General features: G+C 43.6%; 2 pseudogenes across 1 annotated transcript; both read right to left on the bottom strand.

Annotated features, from left to right (window-relative positions):
- Window positions 1–313: 313 nt before the first annotated feature.
- On the bottom strand, window positions 314–11,272 carry LOC143862674 (pentatricopeptide repeat-containing protein DOT4, chloroplastic-like; annotated as a pseudogene). The gene is made up of 3 exons (XR_013240426.1): window positions 10,601–11,272; window positions 10,283–10,517; window positions 314–1,876 (listed from the first exon to the last, which is right to left on the bottom strand). The product of XR_013240426.1 is annotated as a pentatricopeptide repeat-containing protein DOT4, chloroplastic-like (transcript).
- A 3,016-nt stretch (window positions 11,273–14,288) lies between these two features.
- LOC143862672 (rust resistance kinase Lr10 pseudogene) lies at window positions 14,289–15,736 on the bottom strand (annotated as a pseudogene).
- Between the last annotated feature and the right edge of the window lie 647 nt (window positions 15,737–16,383).

Below are 16,383 nucleotides of genomic sequence, written 5' to 3' on the forward strand. Positions count from 1 at the left end.
CATAGCCCTTCAATAAAATTCGACAGTATTTCCACTGTAGAAAAATATTTAATTTTCACCGATTCTTGGTGATTGATTACTCCATTCCTAATGGGATATTATTCCTAATATTAAAATATTTAATTTTCACCGATTTTCTGTGATGTACTTGAACAAATTTTCTGTGATTAATTGATCACTCTTGCTAAGTCACACCTATTTCACAACTTTTCCTCTAGAAACACAACAAAGGTGTTTTATCTTTTGATAGAACACCATCCAACAATAAACATAGATTGAAGAAAAAGCATAAGAGAGGATGGTAGCAAGGGGCTAATGAAACATGCATTTCAGCCCTCCCTTTAGGAATGAAGATATACCTACTGTATTCAGAATGACAGACAATTATATAGGAATTGTGTATTAGAATGTCAAATCGTAGGTTTTCAAAGTACAAACCTGTATTCTTGACCTCGGCCTCGGTTTTGTATTGAACACCGATGTTCTGGTAGCTCTTCTATTCATCCTAGTAATGAGGTCACCAATCTGTTTTCTCATTCTTCTGGCTTTGTACTACCTGGGCACATCAGTTTTCTGTGCGCTTTCATTCCAATATCACATCTATGCTCTATTTGACTTGGATTTTTGAAAGGAAAACTCAACTGTTCTTCATGAAGCACTTTACTTCATTATTTGTTCCCCATCTCTGCATCGGTTTTGAGAAATGTAGGTAAGGTCGTCTTCTCCAATCACCTGACAATCTATCATTTTCATTCACATCCAACATGAAATGAATTCCAGAATCAATTGTACATGGCAAATTTTCCCCATGCTGGATGTACTTAGAAAATCCTTCATATTCTGACCCGAACAAGGTTTCGCATTCATGCTGGTTTTTAGTTCCTCAAAATTTACCAAAAGTCTTCACATGAGCAAAAACCATTTCTGAAATGGTGAAAACGATTTGGATCCTTCAACACAATCTCTCTCCCAGCTATATTAGAGATGATTTTCAGGGAAGCATGACAATTGCAGCACACGCGAAGGTTCTTGTTGACACGAACAGTTGCTCCTGCCTGTGTAATTATCAACCCAAAAGCAGTGGCCAGCATTTCACTATGCCCACACGAAATGCAGTCCATTTCGTCATCTACATCATGTAGAGAAAAATCTGTGTCACGCACATACCCAATTTCTTCTTTCATCTTCTTCATCAGTCCCTGTAATTTCCAATATATCCTCTCTGATCTTGGGTGAGAAACATCCCCTACCCCGAAAACATGAATCTTGTTTCGGACCTCCATCCAACTATAGGCTTTCTTCGATGTCAAACCCATGTCTCTGATCATTTCTTTCAAGCTATTGACCGTATCCCATTTTGCACTTGCAGACTAATTGTTCAACAACATGACATAGTTCTCAGCATTCAATGGTTCTAATTCAGTAAGATGCTCGATAACTCGATGACTCATCTTTACATTCCGATGGATCCCTGCAACCATCAAGCAGTGCTCTCTGAAACTCTTATTCTTGTTCCATTTGGTGTTCCCCTATTTAAGCCCATGTTTCTTCAAAGAGCCCGGCGTGAGCTAGAAGACTGATCATAAAAGTACAGTGCTCTACCTTGGGTGATGTTATACAGTTGAAGTAAAACCTACCATCCTCAACCATTCGTGCGGTATTACAGGCGTGAAGGACCGAGGCATAAGTAATCCCAGCAGGTTGAATTTGCTTCTCCATTTCATGAAACAATTTAACTCCAACCTCTCCTTGACCATGTAAACTATGACCCAATATCATAACAGTCCATGAAACAGCATCTTTCTCTGCCATTTTTGTAAAGATTGCAGAAGCAGACTCGATCGATCCCGATTTCGCGTACATGTTCATTAGAGAAATTTTTTTTTGAAAGATAACAGTAATATGTTCCATGCAAATATGATACAGGAAGAGGGACAAGGAGCCCAAAAAACCAAAAGTATCAAGTGGTCAACGCCACTGAAGAGTTAAATACAACTATATTATCCTGAAGAACCACCCCTTCTTTTGCCAACCGATCCGCCAAAGAATTTGCCGACCGCCTTTTATGTTGCAGGGTTGGTTTTAAGAGTTGCACTAGATCTCGAATCTCATCGATCGCCGGAGCAAGTCGCCATGGGCCACCACCACGGTTAGATGCCCATACAATGACATTTGAAGAGTCCCCTTCCACAATTGAGGAGCCCAGATTGTGAGTACGAAGCCAACGAAGTCCAAATAGTAATGCTCTAACTTCCGTCTCATTCGCATCACAAGTACCAGCCGGCCCAGAGAAGGTCATAATCATTTGACCCTCCGAATCACGAAGCACCCCTCTCGATCCCCGCCAGTCCAGGATTTCCCATGGAACTGCCATCAAAATTTAATTTGAGCATCCCCGCAATGGGTGGTGCCCATCTTGGTTTAATTGCGTTTGCACTTCTCTTCTCTGACAGAACCGTAGGGCCATTTCTCAGGATATGGGAGGTTTGATATGGTAGATCCCCTTTACAAGAAACCCAGAAGATAATCGAGATAATATTCGATAAGCTAAGAGATCGAGCCGATCTAAACTTATCATTAAATATTCTATTGTTCCTTTCGCCCCACACGAACCAGACTATCGCGAATGGCATAGCGCTCCACAATTTCTGACCAGTGCATCCAATGGACGCACTCGGCCAATTTTTTATGATTTCAGAAATACTATTTTGGAGAGACCAGGACACTCCAAAAAATCGAAGGATCCCCATCCAGATGGCAAAAGAGTAAGGGCATAGTAGAAGAAGAAGGTCGAGAGTTTCCACGTTCTCTTTGCAAAGAACACACCAACTTTCTAGACTAAAATTCCGCTTATGCAACCTTTCACAGGTGTTGATACATCTATAACATACCGTCCACGCAAAAGCAGCAATTCGAGGGGGAATGTGTGATTGCCATATCCTCGTCCAGGTAGGTGCCCGATCGTTCTCCTCGTCAAGTTTTCGAAAGAAGCTGTTCATGGTGAAATCACCTTCAGATTCGGGAGTCCATATCGATTTATCTAGCAAGGATGGTGACATGTAGGAATTTGCCAATAAAGAAACAAGGGATGCAAAGGACGCTACCTCGTTATCCTTTAAATTTCGACGTAGCCGGATATCCTAGAACGATCCCCTCCCCCCTTCCTCGCGCACTAGATATTCAGAGATAGTTGCCTCAGAATTAGTTGCCAGGCTGAAAATCTCTGGGAAACCCAAGCACAAAATAGTGTCCCCAAACCATAAATCCTTCCAGAAACGAACTTCAGTGCCTCTACCCGGAGTAAGCTACCAAGTAGGGTAAACGGAATGCCATGCCCCGGATCCCTTTCGACTCGAAGGTGCGCCACATTCCCAATCCCCCCAGCCCCTCCCATACTTATCTGCAATAACCCTATGCCATAACGCCTCTTTTTCAGTACCGAATCTCCATAGCCATTTCCCCATTAAAGCTTGATTACACAACTTGATTTTTCCGATACCAAGCCCCCCCAATCGTTTCGACTTACAGACCTTCTGCCATTTGAGCATATGCTTAATTTTGTTCGACCCACCATCACTCCCATCCCAAAGAAAGTCCCTCTGAATTTTTTCAATACGCTTTGCCACCTTAGTGGGTATTTTGAATAAAGGCATGTAATACACCGGCATATTGGCAAGAGCCGCCTTGATGAGTGTAATTCGACCACCAAGCGATAAGAAATGTTTTTTCCAAGTTGCCAGTTTCCTTTCAATTCTTTCTATCACAATATCCCACAAACCAATTTTGGGAAATCCAAAACCGAGGGGTAAACCAAGATAAGCAATTGGCAATTGACTGACTGCACATCCTAAAACTTTGGCATGCCCTCCCACGTCAGCTTCATCTAAATTAATCCCCGCAATTGTACTTTTACAGAAATTAATTCTGAGTCCGGATGCCAACTCGAACCAGCGAAACAACCGCTTTAAATTGGCCGTATAATCTAGTCCTTCCGACAAAAAGATCAAAGTGTCGTCCGCAAATTGAAGGTATGATATCGGCAGGGAATTTTTACTAGCCAACAACCCTTTCAGGAGGCCTTTGCTTTCCGCCATTGATATAAGTCTACTGAGTGCTTCCACCACTACGATGAATAAGTAGGGTGATAAAGGATCGCCTTGCCGGAGACCGCCTGAGCCATTAAAGAAACTCTGTGGGGTTTCGTTGATGAGTATCAAGAATGAGGCTGTCGAGACACAAGATCTAATCCATTTCCTCCATGTATCCCCGAAACCCATCTTACCCAGTACGAAATCAAGCATCCCCCATTCCACATGGTCATATGCCTTTTCTAAATCAACCCGAGCAACAATCCCACGATCCCCATTTCTTTTCATTGAATCAAGAACCTCATTAGCTATAAGCACCCCATCTAGGATCTGCCTTTTGTATACAAATGCTCCCTGGAATTTTGAGATTACAAGGTCCATCACACTGCTAATCCTCGCAGCCAGTGTCTTTGACAGTAGTTTGTAAAGGCTGTGGATAAGGCTAATTGGCCGGAAACCAATTAGCTCAATAGCACCCTTTTTTTTAGGAATTAGAGTTATGAAAGTGGTATTTATCTCTTTGTTTAGGATACCACTTCCATGAAACTCATTGAAGAAGCGACATACATCAGCTTTAATAGAATCCCAGTACCGGAGATAAAATTCCATCGGAAAACCGTCAGGCCCGGGAGCCTTGTCCTTCTTTAGAGAATTAAGAGCCGCTTCAATCTCTTCCACTGTAAATGCCCACTCCAACCAGATTCGTTTTTCAGCTCCAATTTGATTAAAAGACAGACCACCCAAAGATGGCCTCCAATCATATACAGATGAGTACAGATTCTGGTAATAATCCACAATACATGCTGAGATTCGATTCTTATCCTCCACAAGATCACCATTGACCATTAAACAATTTATAGAGTTAACACGACGTCTTGCATTTGCCATCTTATGAAAAAATTTGGAATTTTTTTTTTTTTTGAAGAAGGCAACAGAATATATTTATATGTAGGAATAAGCAGAACCGAGATGGTCCTTGCAGAACATTGAGCAAAGAAAATAAAAGACAATAACTCAAGGGGGGAGATAGTCAAAAAACTCCAATTCGGCCCGAGAAACTCCACTCTTAGCCAGAGAGTCGGCTGCCACATTGGCCGATCTCCGGACATGCTGAAAGACCATGGAGTAACCCTTTCCTCGATCCTCTAACTCTTCAAAAAAAGGCACAAATCGCCAAGGGGGAGAAGCGGCTCCCGAAAGCCAGCGAATAACATTTACTGAATCGCCTTCGACTATCAGCCTGTCGCACGCCAAGCGAGGGATGGAGAGGATCCCACAATGAACTGCTCGAACCTCCGCCTCAGACGAGTCGGCAAATCCAATAGGACCCGAATAGGCCCAAATGACTTCCCCTTTGTGATTCCGACATACCCCCCCCACTCCAGCCGGTCCGGGGTTACCTATGGAGGACCCATCAAAATTAAGTTTCAGAGTTCCCGGCAGCGGGGGGGACCAGGAGGGATGACATTTCACGGTGGTGACCGATTCCATGCATATGGTGGACCACCCTTCCCAGAGGGCATACGCAGAAACAAACCGAAAAAGAGGAAGTGAACGGGCCTAGGAGATGACCGCTGCTACCACCTGAATATAAATCCAATATGGGGACCTTACCTTCCCTTCAAAAACCCGCGTATTCCGTTCTTTCCACACGAACCACCAGGTGGCTAAGAGACACATCTTCCACAAAATTCTACCCTTCCTCTTCCACGGAGCCCAGGCCCAACTTCGAACAAAATCGGTCATAGAGTTGGAAGCAACCCAACTGATCCCAAATCTAGAAAAAATATGACCCCAAATATATGAAGCAACCTGGCAATGAATAAAGAGGTGGTCAATAGATTCCCCGGCGGATAGGCAAAGGGGACAGTGATCTACCAGCCACATCCCTCGCTTCCGCAAGAAATCCATCGTCTGAATTCGACCCCAGCTTACCGACCACCCAAAGAAAGCAACACGTGGAGGGCACGATAGGCGCCAAACCGCGGAGGATGCATGCTCCACTAGATTGGGGATCAAGTGGAGATAAAAAGATTTAACGGAGAAAATCCCCGACGGATTCCAGAGCTAAATACGACGATCGACGCCCGAAAACTTGATGAAGCAAGAGGCCAGTAAGGAGAGGAGGGCGCGGTAATCGCTTAATTCCCGAACAAAGAAGGCTCTGCGGAATTTGGGATTCCACTCCACTAATCCTTGGGCCCGATTGAAACATTCCGATACCCACGCATCTTTCTGAGAAGAGACTATATATAAGTCAGGAAACAAAGCTCGGAGAGATTGGGACGAACACCAAGGGTCCTGCCAAAACCGAATGCGATCCCCCCTATAGACTCGGAAGCGAACTCCAAGAGCAAAAACGGACTGCAAACGCAAAATGTCCCTCCAAACCGTGATTCCTTTGGTTTTGAAATTATCGACGGAATCCCATTTCCCAGGAGAGGAACCATACTTGCTGTCAATGACCCGAACCCACAAAGAGGAAAGTTCTTCGCCATATCTCCACAGCCACTTGCCCATGAGGGCCTGATTAAAGAGCTCGACTCTCCTGATGCCCAGACCTCCATTTTTAATTGGGGAGCATACGAGTTGCCACTTGAGAAGGGAGACCCCCTTGGAAGTCCTTGAGCCACCCCACAGAAATCGTCTCTGAATTTGTTCTATGCGCATAGCAACAGTAGCTGGACAATGAAAAAGGGAGAGAAAATAGATCGGCATATTAGAAAGAACAGCTTTGATAAGGACCAATCTACCTCCTTTGGAAACCAAACGGGGTTTCCATGTAGCCAACCGACGCTCAATCCTTTGTATAATAGGAGCCCATAGAGTGTGTCTCGGACGGCCCACCCCGAGAGGAAGCCCCAAATATGTAGCGGGAAATACATCAAGACTGCACCCCATAATTCCAGCGAAGGATGAAGCCTCACTCGCAGATACATTAATCGCATACAGCCGAGATTTGCCAAAATTGGACCGTTGACCTGAGACCATCTCATAACACCGAAGCATGGCTTTAAGATTAAGAATCTGGGATAGGACCGGGGAACAAAACAGGAGGGTGTCATCCGCAAACTGAAGCAGTGAAACTTCAACCGAACTGGTCCCAATTAGGAATCCTCTATATAGCCCCATATCGCTTCCCTTTTTCAGTATTCTGCATAATGATTCGGCCACTATCAAGAAAAGAAAGGGAGAGAGAGGGTCGCCCTGCCGCAGCCCTCTAGAGGATTTGAAGAATCCTTTTGCGGATCCGTTGAGTAGAACCGAAAACCATGCAGATGATAAGCAATTCCGGATCCACCCTCTCCATCTTTCTCCAAAACCCATACGACCCATAAGATAATCTAAAGCGGCCCAATCCACACGGTCATATGCTTTCTCCATATCAAGCTTACATAGGATGCCGCTTTCCCCTGTCCGCCGGTAATAGTCAATTGCCTCATTCGCCGTTAAGGAACAATCTAGAATTTGACGCTTGCCAATAAAAGCACTCTGATTGACCGAGATAATGGATGGAAGAACCACTTTGATACGGTCTGCCAGAACCTTCGCAAGCACCTTGTATAGACTACCCACCAAGCTAATCGGACGAAAATCTGATACTTTGGATGCACCATCAATTTTGGGAATAAGGACAAGAAAAGTCGCCCCCGTCCCCTTGTCGAGAATAGCACCCTCAAAAAATTCGAGGAAGAAACGAAGCAGATCAGGTTTGACTGTGTTCCAACACGTCTGAAAGAAAGCCAAGCAGAATCCATCAGGACCAGGGGCTTTATCCTGAGCTAGAGAGAATAGAGCGAGTCGGATTTCTTCCTCAGTGAAGGGGATTTCCAATCCAGCAGAAACTTCCAGGCTCAAATGTGAGAAACAAATGTCTTGGGGTATTGGGCGAACAAGCCTGTCAGCAGAGTACAAAGATCGGTAGAAGGCAATAGTTTCCGCAATAATCCTCTCCCGATCCGAGACAATAGCCCCTTCCACTTCTAAAGATTCAATTCGGTTCCTTCGTCTGCGAGCACTGGCTATGGCATGAAAAAAGGCTGTATTTTTGTCCCCTCCCTTCAACCATTTGACACGGGATTTTTGCCTCCAGGAGATTTCTTCAAGCCTTAACAACTCCTTATGTTCTTGGATTAGCCTGCCTTGATTCTCAAAATCAACCGCCGATGCCGATCCACGATCAGCCAATGAATGGATCTCCAACAAACGCTCCTCAATGACCCGCTTCCGGCCGAGGGCAGTCTCTTTCTGCTCCTTAGCCCATGCTTTTAAATTCCCCTTAATGAACCTTAATTTTTTCCCAATGACGACATCACTGGGCCCGGTGAATGCACATTCCTCCCACCATCGGACTAATTGAGCCTCCAAGAGGGGATTTTCCATCCAAGCTAAGTCAAACCGGAAGGGAGGGGGGCCCCAGGACTCCATTTGGGGGGACAAAAGAAGAGGGCAATGGTCGGAGACCGAATGGGGTAATGCCTGCTGGTAAACATCTGAGATAGCTGCCAACCAGTCGCCCGATACAAGAAACCTATCAATCCGGCTCCGGTGCGAACCTCTTGCCCATGTGAAAGAGGCACCACCCAACGGTAAATCTGCTAGCTCGTTGTTGGCGAGAAAATCAGCAAAATTTCTCATACCCACAGTAATACGCTGACCCCCAATTCGATCTCTGGAATCAAGAACTTCGTTGAAATCCCCTCCAATACACCAAGGAGCGGAACTTTGGCCACGCCTCTGATTTAATTCTGCCCAAAAAGAACACTTTTCGGAAGGGGACAAAGGACCATAAACGCCTGAGAAGAACCATTCTGATTGATCATGACATTTGCGGAAAACCACCGATAGAGAGAAGACCCCTCGCCAAACATCAGAGCTGACCCACAAGACTGTATCCCATGCCACCAAGATACCCCCTGAAGCTCCTTTGGAAGCTACGAACGCAAAATTCCATTCAGAGTTGAACCCCATGCTTCTCATATCGGCAGAAGAGATGTGCTCCATCTTAGTTTCCTGTAGACAAACCACCTCGGGTCGTCGGTGTTTAACTATTGCTTTTATTTGAATTCGTTTCTCCCGAGAGCCCAAGCCATTGATATTCCAGGAGAGGATCTTCATCAACAACTAGAATGCGGTAAAATCCTCCCCCCCCCCCCCCCCCCCCCCACCTCCAATGTTTCTTCCTTTTTTCTTACGCTTGGGACCACTACTATGCGATCCAGAGTCATAATTGATATCGGAATGGAGCCGAAGCAATTCTCTCTCCGTTCGTTTCAGATTTGCGACGGATAGAGGAGCAGGAGATGTCACTCCATCCCGCTCCCTCAATTCTGCCTCCTTGATATGGTATCGGTAATCTTCAACCGGCCCCGGATAAACTAGGCCCAAATGGGAGCTGATAGACACGGTATGATCCACCATCAGTTCAAGCACCTGATGGGTAGTGACTGGACCAGAGTCAACCTGGGAGGAAGAGAGTGATGGACCACCAAGCAGAGGGTGAAGGGCTGCCTTGTTAAACCATCTCGGAAAATAAGGATGGGAGTATTTGCCGAGTGAAACCTGGACCAGAGAACAAAAGTGCCACCCTCTAGGGGAACCATAAAATAGAGAACCCATATCGCCCCAGCCACAGTTGTCAAATAGCACCACCCTTGGCCCCACCCGGCACTGAAGGGAAAAACAGTCTTCTCGAGGTAAAAAGAAACACCTGCTGATGGGATTGATGGTCTTAGTTCCTCGCAACATGCCGACCCCAGACTCCGCTGCTGTCGCATAAGAAGATCGATTGTTGCCCGAGATACGGAAATTGGAAATAAGATTCAGCTGTGGAGACCTCAAAACTGCCGAGGAGGAGGGGGTGGTGGGACCAAAATATACATGATGAGACTCGAAAGTCCTCTCCCCTTCCTGGGACCCAAGAACCGCCAGGGAAGAATCCCAGCGGACTGTGTCGCCAACCCCTGGACCATCAGCTTCCGTGCGCTCCGAAGCGAGCACGAGACTGATACCCTCTCGGGAGGATACTCTTTGATACGGAGAAGATAATGCGGATATAATGTCTGCGAAACTGTTGACTTGGGAGTACGGTGAAGTGGAGTAGTGAAGGCCCTGAATAGAGGCGTGGCCATGTTTCTGATTTGGAATTTTTATCACCACTTTGAAGCCATATAGCCCGGGATTTCATTAGAGAATTTTGGACTGCTACATTAACGTCAACCATGTTTCTGATTACATACCCATGAATTTTTTTCCCCTGCTTTTGAGCAGATATCCTTGCGCAGGCGGGAAGAATGCTAGAGGCTGTAAATGAATCAGCTTTCAATCCTTCCAAATGCATTGCCCAAAACAGTTTAAGCCCCTCATTGAAGCCGCCTCTCTGAGCATACCCACCAATGATCGCCATCCACGAGATGATATCCTTTGTAGGCATCTTTTTTCTTTTTAAAAGTAATGGATTTCCATTCCGAAAAAGAGAAGAAATATGGAGGGGGACAAGAGGTCCTTTGTAGGCATCTGATCGAAAACAACCCGAGCATCTTCAATGCTATTACAGTCTAAATATATTTTCAACAGCAAAATACCGACCAAAATGTCTGATTCCAGCCCTCCTTGCCTAGCAATTTGATGAACCTTTCCCCTTCATTGATTGATTTTAACCACCCACATGCTCCAAGAGCAGTGGCTAACGCAACAGAATCGATCTCAGCACCCGAACTCACCATCTGATAAAACCTGTCTACTGCCAAATCTTGTCTATTATCCATAGCATATAAACCAGCCAACAGAGTCGAAGAAACAGAGTTTCTCCCAGCTGATTGGTTGAACAATCGATGTGCTGCTTCGGTGCCATCAAAATGCCCGTACATTGTCATCAAGGCAGTGATTGCGTACTCGTCGGACCGTAACCAGAATTTGAGAGCTTGGCCATGAATCTATTTTCCATGGAAGAAGCCGCCCAAATTAGCGGTTAAAACGCGGGGAGAATGTATTTATCGGGACGAACATTTCGGAGGATCATTTGCTGATAGATCGAGATAACGTGAGTGTAGCCTCCATTGCTGAGTTGGCGTCGGATGAGAGAATTCCAAGCGAAGGTATTTCGTTGAGGAATTTCATCGAGCAGTTGGTCTACATTAGTTGATTGGTCTGATGTCAGTGATATTGGAGGCGGTATTGATTGTTTGAGAGAGGTGGGAGTTGCGAAAGAGAAAATTATGTAATCGAGACCATTAATCTGGTGAGCCGTGGTGAGATGAGCCACATGGTACTGGTGGTTGTCCCAAGCAATATAGATTGTTGATATTTGTTAATTTGGATCGAATGGCCCACAAGATGTAGGCCCACTACACCCCCAAAATATGCGATGCGCATGCATGTTGATGATCAGTTCTTGGGACCCACATGACAAAATGTACGTACCATCAAAGACCGCTGATCTTGTAGAACATCATGAATTGACCAAAATGGTCTTGGTTCCATGCTGAATGGACATACCTTGGAAAAAAGGTTCAAGGCTACAAAAATCAACGGTTTATCTTTTATTTGCCTAAGCCTAGATAAGCTTAGGATTATCTAATCAAAGGTGTTCTTATCACCATATTTTCGGTACCTGCTGGCCCCACGTGCGCTACATGGATGTGATCTCATCCGTTAATTTGATGAGCACAAGTCAAGCTCATTGCCAGTGATCCCATTATCGTGGACTATTGATCCATCAAGCATTGTTTACGGGTTTGGTAGAAAATGCTAGACCGTTGATTTTTGCAGAGCTTAGTCGAACGGAGGGATTGTAAACAAAGACATAAATACGTTTGCAAAATCATGATCCTATGACTAATTGAAGGAGTTAACAACGGAAGTAGCATCATTTCCCTGTTTGTTTGACATTATGACAGCCGATGGTGAGCCCCCAAACCGATTATTGGGCTCAAAGGGTTCAAAGCCTAATAATCCTATGCTAGACCGATTATTAGGCTCACCGCAAACCGATTATTAGGCATTGAGCCCTTTGAGTCCAATAATAGGTTTGGGGGCTCACCATCAGTTGTCATAATCTCAAACAATCAGGGCCTCTTTTTTTGAAGAAAAGCAAGAAAATTGATTTTTTTAAGCCTTAGTCTTACATATGTGATATCTATTTGCCACAGATTAAACGTCTGTTGAATGTCATCGTGGGGAACCCAAAGGTTAACCCTCGGCAACCTTGACTACGCCTGAGGGATAGCATACAAATAGAATACTTTACATACCAAGCATTTTTTTTTTTTTTATGGGTAAGCTGGGGTTAGGCAGGACCATGACCAAAATATATTAATAGAAAACGAAAGATATACATGGAGCAAGAGAGCATGGAGCAAGAGAGCAGCCCCTAACATAAAGGGGGAAACAAAGAAGCAACATGCCAAAACAAAAGCAACAAAACATGGCGAAACATCAAAATACAGCATAAAAAGAGAAGACAAGAACGAACAAGGACTAAGCTCCAACACTGTAGGGGGGACAAAAGCAACTCACCAAGCAAGGACCAGAGAAAAGAAGAAAAAAGCAGCTACACCCCTTAGAGAATCAGAACCTTCCAGGGATAAGGCCTTTGAAAGCTGGTGGAGTTCGAAACCCAGGTACGGGGGAAAAAAGGCAAAACCTTCCCTTTCTTTTTTGAGACTAAATTCCAGGGTTCTCCATTGGAAGAAGAGGGAATAGAAGCTGAATTAGATTTTGGACTATCTAATGGGGGCTTACTATTATCAATCACATTTGTCGTCCAGTTGCTTTGCCTTTGTCAATTGTGTCTGGAGGAATCGGGGTGATGGCTATTCCCTTGGATACCATATTTCCTTGATCACAGAGGGCATCAAATCTGTTATAGAGAAGATTTTGATTAGGAGGCAGGCTCCTACAAGTAGGGGGTTGATTTTCGGGAGAAGACTTTGCGTGCTCAGGGACTACACTCTTTTGGACAGGTTTCCAAACCTTTTTGAGGACCAAATGAGATGAAATTAAGGTGCAATTCTCCAACGAGTGGCTGAAATCTTTGCACCTAGAACATGCCTTAGGCTTCCAATCATAAACAATTTCTTGAATGATCTCCCCTGAGGAAGTTTTAAGCTTAATAGAATCAGGGAGGGCTTGCTCTGCTGAAATTTGGATGCAAATTCTTGCAAAGTGGAGTCTTGGAAGTTTCAGCTGTGTGGGTATCCATGTAAAGTGGCTTTCCGATCATGCTTCCAATTCTACTCAAGCAGTGAGGGTTCCAGAATTTGAGGTGAAGCCCAGGGAGACGAACCCAAATTGGGATTTCTGGCAATTTTTTCTTTTCAAGGGGTTTTCCTCCATAATTGAGGTTGTTGCCTTCCAGGACTCTAGTGCATTCTTCAGAGCAAGAGAACTTTAGCAAAAGGAATCCATTTTGCAGAGAAACAACTTGGAGAGGGCCTGTAAGGTTCCATTTCCTGGAAAGGGTTTCTTTAAGATTGGAGAAGAATGGCCGTCTCCCAAGGAAATACCCCGCTAGACAATTTGCCCACTGATTTTCATACCTTTGGATCTCTTCATCTTGAAAAAGAATTTCCAGATTTGATTTTTCTTCCTCAGCTGGCGAAATTTCCTTGAGTTTAGTTGGGACAGGATGGCTTGCAGTGCAAGGCATGGAATTTCGATCAATGAAAAGATTTTTCCAAGGGAGATTTACAGCTGGTAGTAGATCATGGACTATATTTGCTGAAGGAATCTCCTTCTCAATTGCCTTTGCATCAGAAAGAGCACCATTGATCATGAGAGGGCCAACAGCAGCTGAATTTGAAGCAGTGATGCAAAGAACAAAAGGTATTTGAATGTCTCTGCTTGAACCGAAGTTTGAAGAGATCACTGGATATTCATTACCAGGGGCGAAGATGGTAGTGGCTGGATTGGGAATAAAACCACTCACTGGAGATCCATGATTAACTATGGCAGGAAGACCATTGAGGTCCTTTTCAATGGGATCTGAAGATTGTGGGGGAAGAGCGGCAGTGCTAACACTGTTTCCAAAACTGGAAGAAAGATGGGTTGATATCCCACCCTTTTCAGTAGAGCTAAAGGACGCAAAAATGCCTTGAGAATCCTTAATACCAAGCATTATCCTTATATATTGCATGTTCTCATCATAACAATCCTTAATTAATCTACTATCACATGTAAGCGATTTGATTCAGTGTGATCTTATGAAACTAACCCAATTTCAGAAATAGTCCCTGACGATTCAATGCTATCCATTTGTAACCCGAATTCAGAAATAGTTGTTGACGATTCCACGCTATCCATTTGTGATGCATCATCTTCATTAGTCACACGTGGGGGAGAAGATAGAAAAGGCTTAGCTGATATTTGTATAAGCTCAACACTTCCCTCAAGCATCTCTAACACTTTGGTCATTGAAGGACGATTGGCAGGCTTCATCTGTATGCACCATAGCGCCATCATTATCAACTTTTTTGCTATTTCTTCTTCATCCTCTGCAGCATTCCCCAATCCTATGTCATTTCCTTGATTAACCTGGTCATATATCCATAATGGGAAGTAAATTTGGCTCGAATTCTCCACCTTAGCGTTAAAATTGCTCCTCGTCCCTGCCATTTCCATTAAAAGCATACCAAAACTGTAGACATCAGACTTGTAAGAAACACCCCCAAGATTTTTATAAAATAGTTCAGGGGCCATATATCCTAGGGTTCCTCTTGCTGCTGTGACCGACACAATGCTTTTTTCGGTTGGATAAAACTTAGCTAGCCCAAAATCCGAAACTTTCAGGATATAATTCTCATCAAGAAGGATGTTGTGAGGCTTGATATCGAAATGCAGAATTCTCATGTCACAACCTTGATGCAGATATTCGATACCTCGTGCAATTCCTAATGCGATCTGGTATGTCATTTCCTAAGTCAAATGTTGGATGCTTCCTTCTTGAGGAAAAATGTACTTTTCCAAAGACCCATTTCGTATGAAGTCATAAATAAGGGCTCTTTTTGAACCCTCTGAGCAGAATCCAATGAGTCAAACCACATTGACGTGATGAATCCTTTCAATTGTAGCAATTTCGTTTATAAAATCTTGCCCGTTACCTTTTGACTTCGCCAACATCTTTACCACGACCAGACTACTACTTCGGAGCTTTCCTTTATAGACAGAGCCATAGCCTCCTTGGCCTAATTTCTGCTTGAAACCTTGGGTCATGTTTTTAATATCAGAGTAAGAGTATCTTGTCGGTGTCTGATGTCTATGCTTAGTCAAGAACTCTTCAACTGTGGCATCCATCCAAATATGTTTGGTTCGTAACTTATATGCCAAGAAGATGGCCAGGCAGAGTACACCTATTATTGTTCTTGCTGGCAAAAGAACTTCACATAGAGAACCAGATGCATACTATGCATTAGATTTTTATAATAAAAGCACGATTTAAATTGCGATTTAAATTGTCAAGTGAAATTACGTTTGACTGTATAAAGCATAGCATGTCGGATATAAAATTGGAGAGCTGGAAAAATTGACAAGAGACAACAAAGTCATGAAAATCGAGTATAGGTGAAAATAAGCTTCACACTATCCAAATAAAATTACACAACAAAGAGAAGGCCTTTTGAAAGCTTTACCATCAACGAGGCACAGTATAAAATCGAAGAAACCTGCATGATCCAACACACAATTGATATAAGAATAAGAATGCAAGCACACTTGTTTCTTTACATTCAATACACTAAACTCTTTGAGCTAAGAATTGCACTTGTATCTTTTCTGAGAAACTAACAAGGGATGATACTTCCCCTGTTCCGCCCTCTTGTTTTAGTATATTTTAGGATTTATCTATTGGCTCTTACAATAAAAGATCATAGTCTCGGAAAAGTTTATGAAGAACTTGTCAGCAACTTATCCAATGTATATTAGGTAATATGTAGCAACTTATATTTATAACTGATAGACGAATAGAGCAATATTATAAATCGGTAGGGGTCCCCGCTAACCCCATCCAAAAAAAAGAAAAGAATATAGCAATATGCAACAACTGATATTTATAACTGCCTATCTGAGCTTGAGCTCAGATACCGCGCCCCCATATAGTAATACATGTAAAATGTAAGAAAATACTGGTAACACAAAAACTTATTTAAAATCTGTAATAAGACACCAAAAGGATATTCATATATTGTCTTACTGATGCAAGTAAACTTCTAGCAATCCACCAAAAATAGAAAAAATGCAATAGATTGAACAATAATACAAACAATCTAGTAGATAATTACAAACAATGCTAGAGAGAGAT

This window comes from Tasmannia lanceolata, unplaced genomic scaffold (assembly GCF_043159265.1).
Source record: "Tasmannia lanceolata isolate RefF3 unplaced genomic scaffold, GAP_Taslan_0.1 ptg000037l, whole genome shotgun sequence".
Classification (NCBI taxonomy): Eukaryota; Viridiplantae; Streptophyta; class Magnoliopsida; order Canellales; family Winteraceae; genus Tasmannia; species Tasmannia lanceolata.